Source organism: Struthio camelus, chromosome 2 (genome assembly GCF_040807025.1).
Source record: "Struthio camelus isolate bStrCam1 chromosome 2, bStrCam1.hap1, whole genome shotgun sequence".
NCBI classification, from domain to species: domain Eukaryota; kingdom Metazoa; phylum Chordata; class Aves; order Struthioniformes; family Struthionidae; genus Struthio; species Struthio camelus.
In genome coordinates this window covers 53,704,879-53,718,930 of record NC_090943.1, presented here as the reverse complement: position 1 = coordinate 53,718,930, position 14,052 = coordinate 53,704,879, and the positions used below count along the sequence as shown (strand labels likewise).

Below are 14,052 nucleotides of genomic sequence, written 5' to 3'. Positions count from 1 at the left end.
AAAGCCAAATATAATTCATCTTCTCTCAGTCCCTTTATGCTAATCTTGCTGACATTAATGAGAATTAACACAGACTCATGGGCAGGCCAGTAGACCACTCCGGATAATTCTGGGTTGCTCTCAAGAAAGCTTTACTGCCATTTGCATCTAGTCATAGCCCTTGCTATAGCCACAGCTTGCTAAACAGACTGTTATGTAGCCTGCTGCACTTTTATTTATAGGGTTTTTGAATAGCTAACATATAACTGAAGCACAACTAAAACACTGATGTAAAAGCCCATTAGTGTTAATAGTAAGATTCCCTTGGCATATGACATGCTTTAGATCTTGCCTCATATTGAAAAGTGGTATTTGGAGAGATGCCCTTCCCAGCAAAACATTATGGAGGATCTCCATTTAGAATGACTGCACAACATTATATTCAGGATTCTGTCTAACTGAGAGACGAGCTGTTCACATATTCTTGCTGGAAAACTAAACTTTCCTTAAATCTAAAATTCACACTGAATTGCTAAGAAAAGAAGCATTTGATTAACTATTTTATTACCATTATTTTAAGCCAAAAAGAAAAAAAGACTGAAATAAATCCATGGCTTTGACTGAGGGCTACAAGAACAAACTGCTTTTTTCATCTCTCTACCTGAAAAATCGTGCTTTGCAGAACTGAAAAATGTAACCTTCGTTACAAATGTATTCATTTTCACATGTGAATATTTTTCATGTGAAATGGTAACTTCCTTTTCTTCAGGGCAAGAATATCAATACTGTATCCAGTACAAACTTAAACTCAGCATAAACTCAAACTCTTGCAAAAAATTGGCACAGACTTAAACTCTATTTAATCTCTGTGTATGTTTACATATATATCTGTATCAGTGGAAACGAGTATCAGCTAAAATACATAGTCCTCTACAAAAAAAAAAAAAAAAGTTAAATAGTAGCCTATTTGTTCCAATTGCTGAGATCTGCCATAACCACCTGCTTTAATGCTCGGATTGAGGCCACGTGAGAGTTCACATATATAATGAAAACAGTCAAGTAACATCAGCTCAAGATAGTCCACAAGGGGTATTTGTCTTTGATCACATCTGAATGATTTCTTCATCTGAGTCAGGCAGCAATATGACCACTGTCCACGCTACACATAATGGTCCTGGCCTTACAGCCATATTTCCAGCCCAAACTATTTGCAGACATGACTGACATTACTCAGGATACAGGAAGATAGTAATAGGAGTCCAAGTGAGTGACCATCAGCTGGGCCACATGAACTGACTGTACACAACTGTTCCCTGTTCTGTATGCAAAGCAAAGCATGAGGTAGTCTAAAAGCCTTTTTGTATGTACAGCAGGCTGGATGCACATACGGTCAGCTAATTTAGCTCATGAGATGAACAGTACCCCGTGTAATAATCACTATATTTCTGTGTGTGTTTGTACACTCTTGTTCCTGGCCATAGAATGACAATTATCCGCAACTGTCTATCCATTATTGTGTTTATCAAGTCCTTAGGGACTGCACACAATGGGACTGTTAGCTGGCTAAGCAAAATTAGATGCAACTCCAAAAAGGAACAAACAAAATCAGCAGGATCAGATTTAAGAAAGGCTAATATATCCGTGCAAGCTGCGAGCCCACAGATTCATTGAATTTCGGCAGGTTCATCTTTGCGTTATATCACTTCGCTCTTCTGGATTGTTCCCAAATAAAGTAACAGCAGGTATGAGCGAACAGACTGTTGATCTGCCATGTGTTAAACTACGACTTCCTCTTGGTATTGCTAAAACACTACAAGCACAAGCTAAGAATGATCCTCCAACATGCCAGCTACTCTATAAACTTCTAGGAATAGCAGCAGTCTCTGCACTGAAGACTGTGCATGCTTAAATAGACAAGACAGCTGGAGACTGAAAAATGGGTGCCTAGAAGTAACTTGCTCAGAGAAAAATAGCAAGCTTCAGGCAGATCTGCACAAATACTGGAAAACGGACCAAAAGTCTGTTCACTGCCTTAGAGAGTGTTCGTGCTTACAGCCACATCCTGAGCAGTGATTACCCAGACAGGCTGCGCTCACCAACAAAATCATGTTGGTGACTGTCCATATGCTCCCACTGCTTCTTTCACTCTTCACGCTCCCAGGCAGTCTTATTTACAGTCTCCTGCTCATATCCTATGACTTGGAGGAACTCTGCCATGTGCTGGTGATGCAGGGGTCACCGTACTGTGTTGCATTTTATTGAGGGCACAACTGTAAGTGACTCCTAACAGCATAAATTCTCACTAATGGTCTGTGCTTTCCACCCTTTCAAGCTGGGCTTTGTTTTGCAGCTCAGCCTCAAGCAGAAATTTCATAAATGTGACATCAACTGTAAATACCATCTGCAGTAAAGGCACTGTCATTGCCTGATGGCTTTCTTCCTCCCCAGTCCTTCTGCGTACTTGTACAGGTTAACATATCAAATCACTGAGCACAAGGATTTGTATTTATTTATTTTCCTATAACATAAGGGCACAGCAAGTTATGAGCCGTATTCCCCAGCTAGATGCAAACAGACACACGGATGATACTGAAGCCAACAGGACTTTGAGGGAGCATATGTCTGCCCATATGGGTCTGACTGCAAAATCTCATCTTTTTTGAGTGTACCAGTGCAGAACGTAATCCAAAGACTACTGAAGTTAGCAATCGACTTTAACCAGATTTGTGCCATACTGGAGCATTCACCTGCAACGTGGTGATTTCTCTGGCCCTGTACAGCAGAGCCCTTAAGCACTTGCTTAACTTTAAGCATGTGAGCAGGTTTTTGATTTCAGAGCAATGATTTATAGGCTTGAGAACATTTCTGGATTGAGGCCAGAGAACTCAGCACCTTGAAGGGTGGAGTCTCCAGTGGGCGAGATTCTGACACATTGCTTCATACCATATCCATAACATCCTTTAAAAGCTGCTGAGAAACTTGACCAGGAGGTATTAATTAACCCAAGGAAAATGAGGCCCCATTCCAATAAAATTCAGCTCCAAAACATCTGAATGCAAATCATTTCTCAAATTGCCTTTGTGCAGCCACCGCTTAAACCACAATCTGAAGAATGGGGCATGGCGGGGAAAAGGAACTGCGCATGTATACACACATGGCCCCATGCACATATATATACTTATATGAAGGAGTCATTAGAATAAGCATTGGCTACGTACCAAGAGATCCTGGCAAATAATAAATCAGATTGCAACCACGGAGGAGTCTAACTTACCTCACTTGTGTGGCAAAGGCGCAGAGTGCTCCAGATCACGCTTACCTTCCAAGTAAACCCTTGAGTCTGCACCTATAGTCCTGCTCACTTAATTCAAAAGAGCTGATGAGGAAATTGGGTTAGGCCTTTTCAGCAGCTAAAGCAATTAACATAAAATACCCCTCCATTCCTGGTGCCTCTTTTACCCCTTGAAGTACAAAAGATAGATGCACATGCACTTTATGTGTACTACATGCATTTTATATCAATCTCTGTTCTACACGTTCAGTCCGTTCAACATCACTGCAGAAACTAAATACCAATTCTGATTCTGTCATATGTATAAAAGCAATACATTAGACCACTGCACTAACACGAGGCTGTATCTTTCAGCTAAATCTTTTCCTTGGAAGGAGGTGAAGAGTAAAAACTACAGATGTAGTGGCACCAGTGCAGTACACTAATGAGCTTCACCTGTGGCCAAATTTTTCCTCTCATGAAGAAGAAAATAAGTGAGCAAAAGCCAAGAATGTCTGAAAAGTAAAAATATTTCTTTTTGACATTCCTAATACTAAACTACCAGTTTCTAAAACTTCAAAAGCTTTTGTTTGATTTAAATTAAAAAAATATTTCAAAACAAATGAAATAGTTAAATTGTCACTGGGCAATCTGAGGTTTTCTATTAATCTGCTAGTTTACCATTTTGTGGGGAAAAATTCTAATTTTGGAGGAGTTAGGGTTTTTTTTTTTAAATTGGCCAAGGAATCTGCCAAATCGCTTATTCATACAGTTCTTTAAACAGTTCTTTAACCTCCTTTGAAAAATCATGAAGCTAAATCCAAACTACCTAACAACGTATCACTGGGCTTTACAAGGGAATACTTTATCTGCAGAACATGCCGATCACTGCATCACAGGTGTGTATATTTTCAACTCTTGCATTGGGTGGGCAGAATAACACAAATAGCACAATAAGAATGGAAAAAAAGGGGGGAGATTTCAGGATGGATGTGATCTTTTGCCTTTGTCTTTTCTAAAGTGGATTTAGTGGCCCTTTTGAAAATGAGAGGATTACCACCTGGAAACACAAGTCCCATGTGTAGTCACAAAAGAAATGAACAGATAATGACACTGCTAGCAGCAAGCTTTTCTACACAGCTGCACCAACAAATTTTGGCCAAAAGAGAAGGAGAGAGAGAGGAAAGGGAGGATGGAGGTGGCCTTAGAAGAGATCACTTGGCTTCTACATTCATTCTCTCTGTTGAGCTGGCCCATGGGCTGGACGTCACTCCTCCCTCCCCGCGGTAAGCCTCACTCAACGCCAATGGGAATGTTTCTGGACTTGCGAGCAAGTCTAGATTCAGGCCTGTAGGCAACAGATGTCAAAGTGTTCGGCTAGGACATGGCTGAATTCAGGTCCCTGGAAAAGCTCTCTTTGCTCTTACTAGCCCCCAGCTTTCACTGCAGAGCACCTTAGCCAGTTGGAAAACTCCTGCTATAGCTGGTTTGTTGTTATTGTTGCAAAAGGATATTTGGGTTAATCCATCCAGTGCAACAGCTTGAGCAGGCTGATCTGCCAAGCAAGTGTTTTATGCAGACTTGCTCTGGGAAACCCATAGCATCACTTCTGACCCTTGTATTTCCTCCAAAGGCATCTGGAATTGTGCAACTGTAAATGAAGAAGAATTGACTTTTATTAGCAAAAATAAGAAGTGTAACACAATTTAAACGTAGACAAAACTGCTGTCTATCTGTAAGGGATTTGCTGTGTCTGCTGTAGGCCTGTCCGGGGGATGCCTGCTCTCAGAAATCACTGGGGCAGAGCTGCCACAGAGCATTTGATGCCACATGACATACTTTCAAACACGTACCACTAGCAAAGTAGTGTCTACAGCATCCATGGCAACAGGTATTTGCAAGGTCTGAAAATATGATCAATGCTAAGTGTTCAGAGCTACATGGTAAGTGTACAATAAAGACATAAGCATATGGAGTCTTCAACTCAAACAGCAAAGTCATGTGTGGTCATGGCTCTGTGGTCAAGGTAGATTTCTGAGCCAGTAGCGTAACTTTTTCCTTGCATTCATCATAAACACTGATAGATTTTCGCTTGCCTGGGACATGGCACACTCTGTATGCATTACTTCCCCTTTTTCTGCATGAGTTTCCTCATCTGTATAATAAGGTTTGGATGGGAGACTTCATGAGACTTTTTGAAATTTAGCACCTGAAAAGTGCTATATATACAAATACACATATATACATATATACATATATATATGCTTGATAAAGCCAATGGAAAAATAACTCATCTCCAGGATCATATCTAAGCATCACTAAGCATCTGGAGGACAAGAAGGTGATCAGGAGTAGTCAGCATGGCTTCACCAAAGGGAAATCATGCTTGACCAATCTGATAGCCTTCTATGACGGAATGACTGGCTGGGTAGATGAGGGCAGAGCAGTGGATGTTGTCTTTCTGGACTTCAGCAAGGCTTTTGACACTGTCTCCCATCACATCCTCCTAGGTAAGCTCAGGAAGTGTGGGCTAGACGAGTGGACAGTGAGGTGGATTGAGAACTGGCTGGATGGCCGAGCTCAGAGGGTTGTGGTGAATGGCGCAGAGTCAAGTTGGAGGCCTGTGGCTAGTGGTGTCCCCCAGGGGTCAGTCCTGGGTCCAGTCTTGTTCAATATATTCCTCAATGACCTGGAGGAAGGGACAGAGTGCACCCTCAGCAAGTTTGCTGATGATACTAAACTGGGGGGAGAGGCTAACACACCAGAAGACTGTGCTGCCATTCAGAGGGACCTGGACAGGCTGGAGAGGTGGGCGGAGAGGAACCTCATGAAGTTCAACAAAGGCAAGTGCAAGGTCCTGCACCTAGGCAGGAATAATCCCATGCACCAGTACAGGCTGGGGACTGACCTGTTGGAAAGTAGCTCTGCCGAGAAGGACCTGGGAGTGCTGGTGGACAACAAGTTAAACATGAGCCAGCAGTGTGCCCTGGTGGCCAAGAAGGCCAATGGGATCCTAGGGTGCATTAGGCAGAGTGTTGCCAGCAGGTCGAGGGAGGTGATCCTGCCCCTCTATTCAGCCCTGGTGAGGCCTCACCTGGAGTACTGTGTCCAGTTCTGGGCTCCCCAGTACAAGAGAGACATGGCACTCCTGGAGAGAGTCCAGCGGAGGGCTACCAAGATGATTAGAGGGCTGGAGCATGTCTCCTATGAAGAAAGACTGCAAGAGCTGGGCCTGTTCAGCCTGGAGAAGAGAAGATTGAGAGGCGATCTCATCAACGTGTACAAGTATCTGAAGGGGGAGTGTCAAGAGGATGAGGCCAGTGTCTTCTCCGTGGTGCCCAGCAACAGGACAAGAGGCAATGGGCAGAAACTGAACCACAGGAAGTTCCATCTGAATCTGAGAAAAAACTTCTTCACTGTGAGGGTGACAGAGCATTGGAACAGGTTGCCCAGAGAGGTGGTGGAGTCTCCTTCGCTGGAGATATTCAAAAGCCGTCTGGACGTGATCCTGGGCAATATGCTCTAGGTGACCCTGCTTGAGCAGGGAGGTTGGACTAGATGATCTCCAGAGGTCCCTTCCAACCTAAACGATTCTGTGATTCTGTGATATATGAAGGGACCTCTGAATACCAAATTTGCTAAGAGTTGCACATAGAGTTTCGCAAAATTTTCTGTTGGACACGGAACCCAACTTTGATCCAAAAGAGATGTTTGTCTCTGTCAGCACCTGCAGGGATAGGTCTGAATTCGCAGAGCCTGAAGTCTGCCAATACTGGCAGAAGCAGAAAGGAGAAGAAGAGAGTATAATAAGATGCATTTGCTGGAGCCCAAGTCTTAGGATACTAATCTTTGCGAACTATCAGGGCCAGCAAACCAATAGTAACGTGCATTTTGAAATGAACCCGGAAGGCTTTACAAAGGCTTTGCAATGCTTGCCAGGAGGTAACTGCCAGCTCGCCAGGTTCAGCTGACACAGGAGTGAAGCCTCTCATGGGAAGAGCAGATATTTGTGTGCTGTTTTCACAGAGTCAAAAGTATCCTCCATCCTTTGCTGCTCTGGGCTCTGATCCTATGAAATGATCTCTGCATGTGGACAGGGGTATATCTGCATTCCTGTATGTGTGATCACGGAAGTTAATGCAGCTCTGCAACCGCCACCGTTTCCTGCTTACGTGGTCTAGATTGGGTAACAGACTTTATATACTTCTATTGGGGCTGCTCAAAGGCAAACCACAAAGCAGCTGCCAGAAAAGTCTCTCCATGTAAAAATTTACAACATGCATTTCTGAAGTGGTAGCTGATGTGCCTAGCCAATCTGCTGAAAATGTCTGTGTAGCTAAAATTTTTGAAAAGAGAAAATCACAGGTTGTGCAAACGCATCTGCAGAATGTTCTTTAGCAACTAGTGCCTCTTCTGAGTGAAAACCTTGAGAATGAACACTCACTTGTGCAATTGAAAAAGACAAATGGAAGTCATACCTTTAAACAATGCCTCATGACAGGGAACTCAATCTATAGCTATAAACTTTCCTTACGGTGGAGCCATTGTTCGTTTTTAAATAATCAGTATAACTTTTTCAAACTAAAAAACAGAAGAATACCATCCTCACATTTTAGCAAATATATCTGCAGCAAATAAATAATTTTCTAATTATAAAAACTGACTTCTTTATAGACTGTTTTCATATTCCGGAATGAGCTATTGCATCAATTAAAAGAAAAGTACTTTTTTTTGTCACAGGAGAAGTCATGGCAAATTAGCTCATAAATATTCACTGATATTTTAGACATGGTCATAAAAAGGAGTCATTTTACTGGCTATCCTGAAAATAGCGTATTTAACGTCAGAACGTTTCCGAGAAAGAGGAACTGAGACAGGACTTTTGCTGCAGGAAGCTCCCAAGTAACAGCGAGGTTCTCAACCGGACGCAGCTCATAATAAAAAGATCTACTGCTCTGGCAGGAGAAGAAAAATTGCAGTACAGGACAAGCTTGTGTCTTATCCAAAGTTTACAGTGACATTACCAGGAGCTTCCCTGGATGGGAGGCTGAGCTCTTGAATTAAAGCAGTCCCACTTAATACGCCTGGGGCAAGACAAGAGCAGAGAGATGTCACGAGCGTGTTTGGTCTTCGCCCAGGGAGTGTGTCCAGCTGCTGAGACACAGACTCCCTTCTGCCCACCTTTGCTAAGCCACGTTACGACTCTGGCAGTCATTCCACCATTCACACGCTCAGCTGTTTTCTATGATCCAGCAGGAAAGGCTCCCACATGAAAGAATTAATTTCGCTTTGGCCATAATTAACTATTTGTGACTTCCCTGTTTATGCTACTTTGCAGGCCTCAGGTCGGAAGGCTTGTCTGCAACTGCCTTCCATCTTTGCATTTCATATGTTGTTATTTTAAATCTAGACAATTGATTAGTTTAGTGGATATTCTGCACAGACAGCAGATAAACTCTGTGACGGGGGAAGCCCCTGCATTTTGCTGTATGTCCTGCTCACTGCAAAGACTCCACGGCCCTGGATCTCTTGCGTAGCTCCTGCTCTTGTTACACGGCAGAGCTTGAGAGGAAATGCCTACGAGCTGTAAAATAGCATTCCCGGCTGCACGAACTCTTTTAAGAGAATGAAAATTAACAAATGAGAAACCAACTGCAAGTGTTCTTAAACCTAATTAGTAGTAAAAAATAATAACTACAAAACACATCCAATAAAAGTGCTCTTTCCTTTAAAAGACAAGGGAAAGTTTCCACTAAAAAAAAAAAAAGTCAGGGCTGCCTAAATTCATTTGATAAAATAAGTTACGGTGCATTACAATTTGCACAAATAAAAGTCCAGAATAGTATCACGACTATAAAGCATGAAGATAACATATTGTTCTGGCAAGTGATAAAACTGCTCACAGTGACAGCTGTGATTTATTGAAGCAATTCAAATACACTTTGAAAGTATATTAGCTTCGCCTCTGCCCACAAAGGGCGCATTTTAGCAGGGTAGGCCACGCCAATGATAAATTACATACCAGCAAGAAGCGAAGGCAACTGGCAACATCAGATGCCCAAAGGCCCTGAATTACCGTGATAATGTAGTTTTCATGATAATACCTCACATGCAATGGCATCCGAGCACCTAGAGAAACACATCAAAGCTGCAGTTTTGCTGTTTTTTTGGGAGATAACATTACGATTGTGAGAATAGCTGGGACTCTGCAGTTAAAGCTGACGTATAAAGTGTTTACAGATTGGCTCTGGAACAAGATTTGGCACAAAAGGTCACAGTTTAGATGCCACCTTTTATGCCAAAGTTGGAAAAATGCTTCATTTCTGGGGAGCAGGAACTGAAAAAAGCCATCAGCTCTAGCCTCACATCATTATTTCTGTGAAAGCAGCAAGTTACTAGTTACACTCCTTCACTGGTAACACTAGCTCAAATTTGCAGTAAAAGCCAGGCTCTTCACATGGGTCAGGAAATCAAAATGGCATAGAAAAAGCACGATGCCTAAGTGCCTTCCCACATCAAGGTTTTACTAGTGTAAAAACACTGAAAAAATTAATTTATTTCATGATACTTTGGGCTAAATTTCACCCTCTGCTGTTCACTAGCATAGACTGAGGTTGACGACTCCATAGCCAAGGTGGGCTTCAAAGAGTGTATTCTGAACAGAACTTGTCCCTAGACCCTGCCATGGAGAACCAGGCAGGTAGATTCTTTACCTTATATTACCAGAGAAAGTTCAGTAGATCATATGTGTCTCTAGCTGTTTTGGTGTTCCCATTCTGACACACTAGGAAGCAGATTTCTGTGACTTTACAGCTCCTAAGTTAAAAGTAACAGGAGAAATTAATGACTCGGTCAAAGCAGCTTCATCTTGCTGTGGATCGAAGGAAGTTTATCAGCAATTATACTGTAATCTGCTCTTCTCCACAAGATAAAGCACATTTAACAAAGAGTGTATTTCCAGTGGGCATTTTTAACTTCTATTTAATCCAAAATATTCCCTTGAGAAATAATAATCAATACCTATTTTTATGATACCCATTACTGTATAACCTGAGGACCTCAGACATATTACATATTTATAGAATGTGTTAATGTAAATTCTTAGAGAAAGTTGGCCATTTCTTGAATTTGTGCCAATATATGCTTGAGAGAATGGAGTTTCTGTATGTAGTCTCCGTAAGAAAAATACTGCCTGAGTGACAGTTACTGAAGTATTTCTATATACTGATATTAAAAGGGTCCGTTGTATAAACACTTTCCCTAAAGATGGGAACTTGGAGAAGATGCAAAAGCTGCAGAACTTAAAGAGTTACTTTTCTGATTTTCCTATAGCATATGGGAAAGAAGAGCTCAGTACGTTATTGAACCAGGCCCTTATCTATTTTTGTAGCTCTAATCTAATGATTAGAGGAAAGATCATCTTTTCCTTGAATTGAAATTCTTAGTAGTACAGGTATTACATCACTGTGCAAGGCTATTCCTTCCATTTATTTACTGCTCTGCAGCACCATTACTCTTTAGAAACATTGCAGGAATTGAATTGATTATATGTTAAATGTTATTCTTAATAGTTCTTTCATTGCTAGCTAATGGAAATACGGATTCAACATTATTTTAAGCTCAATGTAGTGTAAAAAGAATTAGTTTAGTACACTATAATTATGATTTTTACAACAGTTTATAGAAGTACAAGGCAGAAACAGAATTCTTCAAGCATGAGAGAAGAACGGGAACATTTTTGTTTCTTCAGTAACAACAGCTTGACTATTAAAGCTCTAACAAGGAAGTCCCTCCTCCCCTTTTTCTTTTCTACACTCTTCGGAATTACTACATTTGCTACTTAAATAAAGGAATCTGTTTACAGTATCCCTCAAACTCCGCCTTAACCAAAAGACAAGAAATACTCTGCTAAGCTTTACCTCTGAGGAGGACAAGAATTCTCCCCTCTCTGCTGCACACTGGGCAGGAGGCACCAGCAAGCACCACAGCCTTGACTGGACTGAATAAGAAAATCTTTCCCTACCTCATCACCTGCATGTCCTTGCAGTTCTAAAGTGATGAAACAACCCTCACACCTTTGCAGTAATTTGGTCACTAAACCTGGTCAGAAAGTGCTTATTTCTATTCCTGCCACAACCTTTATGCAGAAAACATTCGCTCTGTTCCTTGCTCCTTGGAAAATTTCACTTCTAAGAATACAAATCATCTTCCTTCCAAAACACTCTTCTGCGTTGCAGTCTTGGATTTTTCTTTTAGGATGTTTCCCCTGAAAGGCTAACTTCTGCGTGTGGGCACGAATGTTGCTTTTTCTGAAAAGTCCCATTTGCTAGAAAACCCTTGCCCCACCTCCGTGCCCTGCGACAGCCCAACCCAACCCTGGCCAGCCCTAGCACGGGCCCACCGCAGCCTCCGGGACCACGCTAGCACACTCACCTGCTGAAGCAGAACCTCATTTTGCTTTCAAACACAGAAAACGTGGATGGTTTCCGGGGCCACTGAGATCTTATTCTTACAGAACAAAACCCAACATCTTGCAGCCACAGAGAGCAGGTTGGATTTATGCTTTTGTGACTGTCTTTGCAAGGACGGAGAGCATAATCTAAAGGAAAGGACAGGAGGGGTCCTAGGCGCCTGCTCCTTGCTCTGCTTCCCCCTTTTTCTCTATACTGCTCAGAAACTCGCTGAGGCACAAATTGTTTTCTGTTTTTTTTTGTGTTTTTTTGGGTTTTTTAAAATCTTTTTACTAGTTGCTCTATTACATCTAGCCTCTGCTTTAGGCAAGGGCTCTAGCAACTGTGGCAACACCAATAGCAACCAAAATGTCTTTTTTTTAATTGTTGTTTGTATTTTGTTAATAAGAAAGTTGAACTTCTCCATACATTTCAGGTTCCTTCAGTCTTTATGAGGAAAACAGTAGCATGATTACCAGGCCTAAAATAGTGGTTCTGGAACACTAACCATAAAAGGTAAATAGAGTAGCATGTAAAAGCCTAGATTATTACATCACTTGCTTTTACAACCTAGCAAAACTTGTAATGTGTCTCTTATGTGTATTGCCCTTCAAATGAATGCAAAATTTCCCTCTAGATTACGTTCAATTTTTCAGTTTCTCTTATGTCAATATAACAATCTATTGTAACGAGAAGACAAAAGCTTTTCCATCTTCTTGGGATCAATATTATTGCTCAAGCAAGGATAAGTGGTATCTCTTTGTTCAGACTCTAGTTAAATGTATTGTCAAAATACAAATACAATTCTAACTCAGCAGACAATAATCTGCTTTTCAGACCAAAAGCTGAAAGTGGCCTAGGTGGAAATCCTACATATCCTTTGGACATACCCAAACCTTTTCTCCCAAACCCTACGCACCAAGAAGAAACATGATGGTGCAGGAGGGTCTCTGCAGATGTGCCTATCCCAAATTTCCATTCATGACGTCTGAAGGGCAGGGTCTGAACTGAGTAGCAGGTCCGTATGCTCTCCAAAGCTCCCTGCAGTCCAGCCCCACTCTTCCACAGTACGCTCACAGCAGTTTCACTACCAAAAGACCTTCCATGCTCACTGAGTAGGGAGCTGGAGTTATTCCCAAAGCTATGGATGCATAAATTTGTAAGAAAAAGCTTGAGGAATAACTCTGGAGCAAATCACACATAGACAGCTGTACAGAGACAAGTAAGCCCTGAAATGAAAATCAAGTGCTGAAAAGTGTGAGAAATTTGTCATTGCCTGGCTACAGCTACATTGCCTTGAGGAGTTACACTTCCAGCTTTTTAAAACTGGAACACAGGTTAATGCATTTATGTCCATATGACCTCAGAGAGCACCAGGGTGGCACAGATAATATTCAGAAATTAGGAAACGGCAATGCAGAAGTAGCCCCTACAACCTTAATTCTAGTGACTTAGGCATATATGAACGAGATGCAGCATTTAATTACATAATAATCACATACACTACAACAGAATTTGCCCTGCAAATTGCTAAAGCACCCTCCGCGCATTTCCAGTCTTCCTATTTGCCCGTGTTGTGAACCACAAGAGGACTTTAAGAAGGTTCTGAGCGTGACAGCTTATAAAGACTCTGCCTCAGCCCTTACACCGTGCTATACATTCAAGTGCACAGGTAAATTAGTATACGTTGCTAGCAATTTTCTCTAGATGGATCCTTTGTGAGCTTTCTGAAAAATCCTAAGACAGGGTATAACGTGAGGGCAAAGTGTGAATTCTGAAAGATCAAGACTCGATGAAATCTGCACCTTCTTTAGCTGGGACACTTAACAGGGCAGTCTTCGCTGAGGACTATCTTGTCAAACGTTAACCTTCTACCCTGAGGAGATTTAGTACTAGAAGCTGCAAGTTTTCTTTTCTTCCTGTTTAATCATAGCAGGCACAATATACCCACCTATGCCCGTTTTCCTCATACTCACAGATCACACATTTGTTTGTCTTTTAAAGGATCTTGGGAAAGAAACAGGTCGGCACAAAGCATACTGAAAAGCAGACAGATAAAAAAGCCTCATACAAACTTATGTGGTCTTGGGATCATCCCAGAGTATGCCTGAGAAGTTCCAGCATGGATGCTGAAGGTTTTAAGAAATTAGCCGCTGATCAGTTGGGATCAGAGTGGAATATGCTGTCTCTCCTAAAGCAGTATTGCTCAGTTCTGCTCATGCTTTTGCCCCATATAAAGAAAAATCCCTTCTCCGGGAAAGCATTTTAAACATGTAAGCAAATTTTACTGAGCAAGACAGGGCTCAAACATATCCTTGATGTGATTACTTGAATATAAATGTTTACAAGCAT

General features: G+C 41.7%; 1 protein-coding gene across 35 annotated transcripts in view; it reads right to left on the bottom strand.

The window, feature by feature from the left end:
• The window catches only part of ARPP21 (cAMP regulated phosphoprotein 21), a 148,338-nt gene that overhangs the window by 12,576 nt on the left and 121,710 nt on the right, over positions 1-14,052 (bottom strand). For 2 of the 35 annotated variants that reach the window (XR_011139745.1, XR_011139746.1), the window contains exons 20-21: positions 9,964-10,066; positions 1,445-4,901 (exon numbers count right to left, since the gene is read on the bottom strand). The exons of the other annotated variants lie outside the window; for them this stretch is intronic. The gene's annotated coding sequence lies outside the window, so the exon portion shown is untranslated. Of the gene's footprint in view, positions 1-1,444; positions 4,902-9,963; positions 10,067-14,052 lie in introns of those variants that run through there. 35 annotated transcript variants of the gene reach the window in all.